At 30.4% G+C, this 6,075-nt stretch overlaps 1 long non-coding RNA gene across 1 annotated transcript; it reads left to right on the top strand.

The window, feature by feature from the left end:
- Window positions 1-1,572: 1,572 nt before the first annotated feature.
- Window positions 1,573-5,196, top strand: LOC107009374. The gene is made up of 3 exons (XR_001455404.2): window positions 1,573-1,889; window positions 3,189-3,273; window positions 4,974-5,196. It is a non-coding gene; the product is annotated as an uncharacterized LOC107009374 (long non-coding RNA).
- The last annotated feature ends 879 nt before the right edge of the window (window positions 5,197-6,075 follow it).

Consider the following 6,075-nt stretch of genomic DNA (forward strand, 5'->3'; position numbering starts at 1 on the left):
TGTATATATATATATACACACACACATATATATATATATATATATATTTATGATATGTTTTCTAATTTATTAAATTATTGGTTATCAATTTATTTAGTGTAACTTTTTACATTAATATTTTTTTATGAACACTGTATAATTTAACTCCCTCCTAAAATATAATTTAGAATTTACTACAGCCGCATAAACAAAAAGAAAATTTCCATGAAATTATTTTCTTTCTTTATATGTTTCTAAAGATAACATACCAAATAAATTATACGAAATCAACTATATTTAAAATACTAAAAGCATAGATAGTGAACAACAAGTTGAAAAATATAAGTTATTGAGTTCAATGATAATAATATTTGACTCAAAATATTTAAACCAAAAAAATTATTCAAAAATCTAATGAGGTCCGCGCGAAGCGCGGATATGTTAACTAGTTATGTGATAAATGTGGAAACTCTGTATGTTGAATGACAAGAATTAAAGTGGGCCATAAATGTGAATGCTAATAAGCAAGCCAGGTTGACGGAGTGCAGATGGAATAACAAAAATATGAATACGAAATATATTTACATAAGTTAACACTAAATTAGATAAACGATGAAACATATGTTTTAATTAATGGAAATACATAAACAAAAAAAAAAGAAAGAGAATTGAATGGAAAAACTAAAAGCCTAAAATTGAGTAATTGAGTGAATTAAAAGTGACGCATTGTCTAGGTTCGATCTTGGAACCTTATGCATAAAAAGTCGTGCTGCAACCAGCTGGGTTAAGCAAGTACGACAACCCTAAGTTGCTGCTGTAGCATCTTACTATATATAGGAAAATTGGGTCATGGCTGCAGGGAGAGTGTAAAAAATAGCCGTTTTCTGGAATCCTATTTAAAGAATAGCTAAAGTTCATAAAAAAATGTTAAAAAGTTTAGCCCTTTTGAGAATAAATTTAGATTTGTAAAGACTGAAGTTGAAAATTAAAGGTATAAGATTCAATTTTAGACATACGAGTCTAAAGTAGGACTTTAAAAAGCATAACTTTAAACTTGTATATCTAGTTTGACCTTTAATTGTAATCAATATCATGTATATCATGTCTAAAGTTAGATTTTTGATATAACTATTGAAACTTACATTATATTACGCTTGCTAAATTCTGTATACAAAAAAATCAACAACTCTAGATTAGAAGATATTTCTAATATGCTTAGAATTGTTTTACATACTTACACTACAAGAAAAACTGTTATTTAAGATCAACTTTCAGGGACGAGTTAATAATATAGTCTCAAAAAGTAGTATTAAGACAAGATTATATTCTTTTTCCTGATTCTATATGTTATTGTTAAGGTTCAAAATCTAGTCCCTAAAGAAAGTTCTAACTAGTCCCAAACTATAAATATAGTTGTGAGAAGAGGCAAAAAGTGCATTTTCAATTTTTTACAAAACTATGAGGCGCCAAAACATAAGCTAAATTAGTAAAATTCATAATTAAAACTGACACAATTTTTCAATAGAAAACAATTAATTAATTAGTTACTTCATATTTTTCAGTATACAGAAGCCCTAAATTGACTTCATCATAAATCTTTTAAAATATTGGCCCAAAAATAGCCATATCCAATATGCTTTTATTGGAAATATTTTCTCACTGAATGGCACATCTATTAGCAGCATTACAGCTTGCCGACGGTGACATTTCGGTCGGCCGTCAGGAACTCTCCGCAATTAACTACAGAAACTAAGGCAATAAGAGCAGTATCGCTTCAGGAAATTTCCCCATATGCGATTCGATGAAAGCACGATTCAACATAGAAAGGAGGTTTCAGTCTTGGAGTCGATTTGGGTCTTGCCCGTACTGGACTTGCCCTTAGTATTGGCTACAATTTTTGACCCTTAATGGTAACCCGATTTCATTTGCAAAGTTGTCATACACCCACATTCATATACTGAAACTTTGATTTGGTGGATTTTAGGTTTTGTAGTTGAGAGGACTAAAGCTTGAACTTCGAATTATTCATATTAACCAAAAATAAGTATACAACTTCTTTATGTTTTGATGTGGAATGCTCTAATTTTATGGTTATTTATAAGATGGTTATTGATGTGATTCTTCTTGAATATGATTCACTTACTCTTTTCATTTTATTTTTGTTATGAATTGAATAATATACTAGTATTTGGAGTTTCATGAGTATGATTTTTTTGGGAGGTTAGGAAATAAATGTTTATAATTGGACTCCCTTTGTCAAGTGATGGAAAGGAAACTCCAAAATATAACAAAGTTCAGTGTGTTGTTGGTAGGTTTTGTTCGAGCTGCTCTAAGGTAGCAATCATTTAGCAGTTTTTATTTGTTATTGTTTTCTTTGTTTAATAAGGCTAAATAATGAAAAAAAAACTTAAATTGCTGGTTAAATGGATAATAATCTCTCTTCTGTTGGTTGATCTTATATGGCAATATGGGCCAATTTCAATATGTTGGTTTTAGAGTGATCAAGTTGGTTGTGTGAAGTATGTTCTGATGTTGCATTCTATACCTGAGTAGCTTCAAGTGCTAGTGACATTGCATATTTGTTAAATTTGACAAGGATCGCCCTCTCATAAATAATAGAGGATAGATGTTCGGCTCATCTATGAAGAGATTTTTAGATGAGACAGTTTAAGTCATTCAAACTTTCAAGAAGGTATCATGCAACATGAAGCACTCACTTGAACACGAAATCTTTTTCTGCCTTGAAGCTTAGTACATCTCTTTAAGTTTAATGAAAAGCGGACAAATCAAATATTTCGAAGTCTATTTGTTGAAATATCTACAACATGTTTCCTTGCTATGCTTTACTCACCAAAACTGTTCTAATTATTACATACTAGGGCTGCTAGTTTACTTCCTATTTTCAGAAACCTTTGAGTTAGTGTGCTTTGGTTTTACATTCTTTTTATAAGTTGGTTTTACAAATTATTGATACTAAGTTCATCTTGTAGTTCACTAGTAATTATCTGATGACATGTTTAAATTCATTTTCTAAGTGGTGAGCGACCTTATACAATAATTTGTCATCTTATATGTCGTTTATGTCCTTTTAGGGGATGGAGAATATATCTGCAGGAAATGTAAAGAACAACAATTGATGCAATGAGCTGCATTGTTGATACGTAATAAGTTCTTCTTACTTATTTCTTTATTTGTTGAATCTGCTGCAGAGATTTGTGATGAAGTCAATTTAGGTGGTAGGTCATGAAGTTCTACCCTCCTCTATGTGTTGATTTCCATCTAATCAGTTCTCTGGTATGCCTCCTCTTTTGCTTAAAATGTGTTAAGTCTCTTTCGTGTTTGTCTGTTCAAATTTCTCTTTGTATTCTTCTTCATTACCTGGTTGTTTTCTCTATTCATATGCAATCATCTAGTTGTTTTAATTTCCATAGGAGGCACAACAAGTTAGTATTTTATGAAATTATTGGTAATATACTATAGAAAGAATATATGCATCTTATGCCTTGAAAAATTCCCATTGAATCATCCTTATATATGCAATGCGTCTCAATTAATTGATCAAATATGTGAGCTACTGTAAGGAATGAAAAGTATGTGTACTCTTTAGTTTCCTGTAATTGACACGAATTGATCAAGATTAAGATCACACTTAGATTTTATTGCACCAATGATAATAATGTAAAAAGTATATTAATCCACTGGAAATTTGTTATATGATTAAGCCAAACAAGAGGGATAACTCAAAATGAAAGCACCAGTTGTCAGAATGTCACTTTTTTCCTCGTATAGTTCCTCTAGTATAAATAATCGAGCAAATATTAGTCAATTTTAATGATAAAGTTCATGATCCAAACATTCCTATATAGTTATCAAAATGCAGATCTTAGCATATGACATCGACATCATTAACATTTGTTCAAACTCTTCACATGAGAAGGAAGTTACTTTTTTTCCTCTGCTGCACTTTTTTAGTGTAGAAAATGATTTCAATGCTGACAACGGCTTGAGGTTCTTTGAGAAAGCCTTATAATATTTGTTATAATCCTCTGTGTTCTCTGCAATTTTAATGAATAGATTAACACGAATTTCTCCAAAGTCTTGCAAATAATCTTCAAGATTTTTTTCTAATGTAACATATCTTTGGAGATGTTAAGAGGAAGTTCTTATGAATACACAGTGCCCTTCATAAATTAACCTTTTCCAATAATCGGACGATTGAAACAAACATCAATCTGCTTTTAATATACTTGGAATAAATCATGATTATAACTGTTCTTTTTTCTTTCTCTACTATAGATACATTTCTCCTCATAGTTGTCAGACATACTTTTGCTTCATTTTAAATTTTACAAGAACTAGTTGCTTAACAAAGGAACAACTAATTAACTGCTGCACATTTTCACTGCTTCACATTGTCTTTTTTCCTCTATTTTTAAACACTTCTCTGCATAACTATCAGGCATTGTTGTTTCTTGCACTTACATTAACAAACATCAACTCTTAATCCAGGAACCATAATTTAACTAGACTTCTTGCACTACTGCACATCTTCTTCTTGCTTTATTTTCACATACTTCTCTACACAACTGCATCAAACTAAACTCTCTGAAACATTCAAATAGTAATTGCACAGACCTGACCTCAATTTTGCAAACGAGGAAAAGGTCATGAACCAAACAACATCACAGTGACCTTTGTGCACACGTTTATGCAAAGCTGTAATATGGAATTTGTAATTTCGAGTGCATTTTTAGTTAATTCTTGTTATTGGGGGTTCAATTGAGTGCTTCTTGACGTTCAATATGAAAAATCAATCATATTGAACTTCTCTAATATTTTTCTTTATGTTATTGGAACTTGTTAAAGTGTCTGTAGAATTGATGAATTCTACACTTCTTTTGCAGTGAGCACTTTAACTAGTTCTATTGTAAGTTCATAAATATCATTATAAACCAATAGGTACTTATGATTTTAGCAAAATTTTGTACTTACAGATTTTTGAAGAATGAAGTTACAAGTCAAGATGAAAGTTTAGAAGATGCACAAGCTCATTATTATTTTGCTAAGAACGTTATGTAAAACTTGATAACATAGTCTAGCTTGGGATGCTAATTGATTTAAGTGTTTTTTGTTGAGCAAATATTGAAACTATATCAATCATCATTTTGTATTGAATTTTTTATTCAGTTATGAAATTAATTAATTTTATGATCTGAATTTGATGTACAGTTGGTGGTAAATGAGAGTACTTAGTACTTGCTCCTCTCTAAATGTTAATATATGCTTAGCTAGTTGCTCATCTGTAAAGGTTAAATTAGGACAAGGAGTATTCTCGTCTCTAAAGATTAATCTAGAACCAGATAATTACTCTTCGCAAAAAAAGTTTAATGGTCGCAAATAACTACTTTTCAAATATGAGAATTGCCTATTTGGGATGGGATTTACAATCTCTAAATGTACATCAGCGACCGTATTAGGTGCCGTCTCTAATAACATTTAACGACCATGTATAAAATACCATCGCAATACACCTTTAGCAAAGAAACCTTTATAGTCCTTTTGCGACCATATTTAGACATTTAGGGACGAGATTTCGCAGTTTTTCTTGTAGTGTTATTTACGAATAAAATTAATTTAAAGTATTTTTAAAGCAACCAAAAGGTACATGATATTCAAAAAGCAAAACTTAAACTCCTCCTCAACAGATGAGAATATGACCAATATTTCGAAAGAATTACTAGAATGGATCATCCATGTGTTGTTCATGTCTGATTTGCTATTTTAAATTCCCTAAGAACTAAGAAGAAAGAGAATCATCTAACTTTTTTTTGATAATTTTCAAAATTGGATGTTATTTAAATAGGACATCATGATCGTCTAACTCCTACCTGGTGTCATTCCTACTAAATAATTGTATTACTATTAGTTATTTAGGTATCCTTCATTTCCCTTGTATTTAAATAGATTCAAGAATTATATTTCCTTTTCGATTTTATCGTTTTTTGTCATATCAGTATGACATGTTCAGATCACACTGTCTTTAACTATGACGTATATAAGCATAGTAGCTTTGATTTGCCACGATCGAAACTTAAA

Source organism: Solanum pennellii, chromosome 2 (genome assembly GCF_001406875.1).
Source record: "Solanum pennellii chromosome 2, SPENNV200".
In the NCBI taxonomy this organism is placed as follows: domain Eukaryota; kingdom Viridiplantae; phylum Streptophyta; class Magnoliopsida; order Solanales; family Solanaceae; genus Solanum; species Solanum pennellii.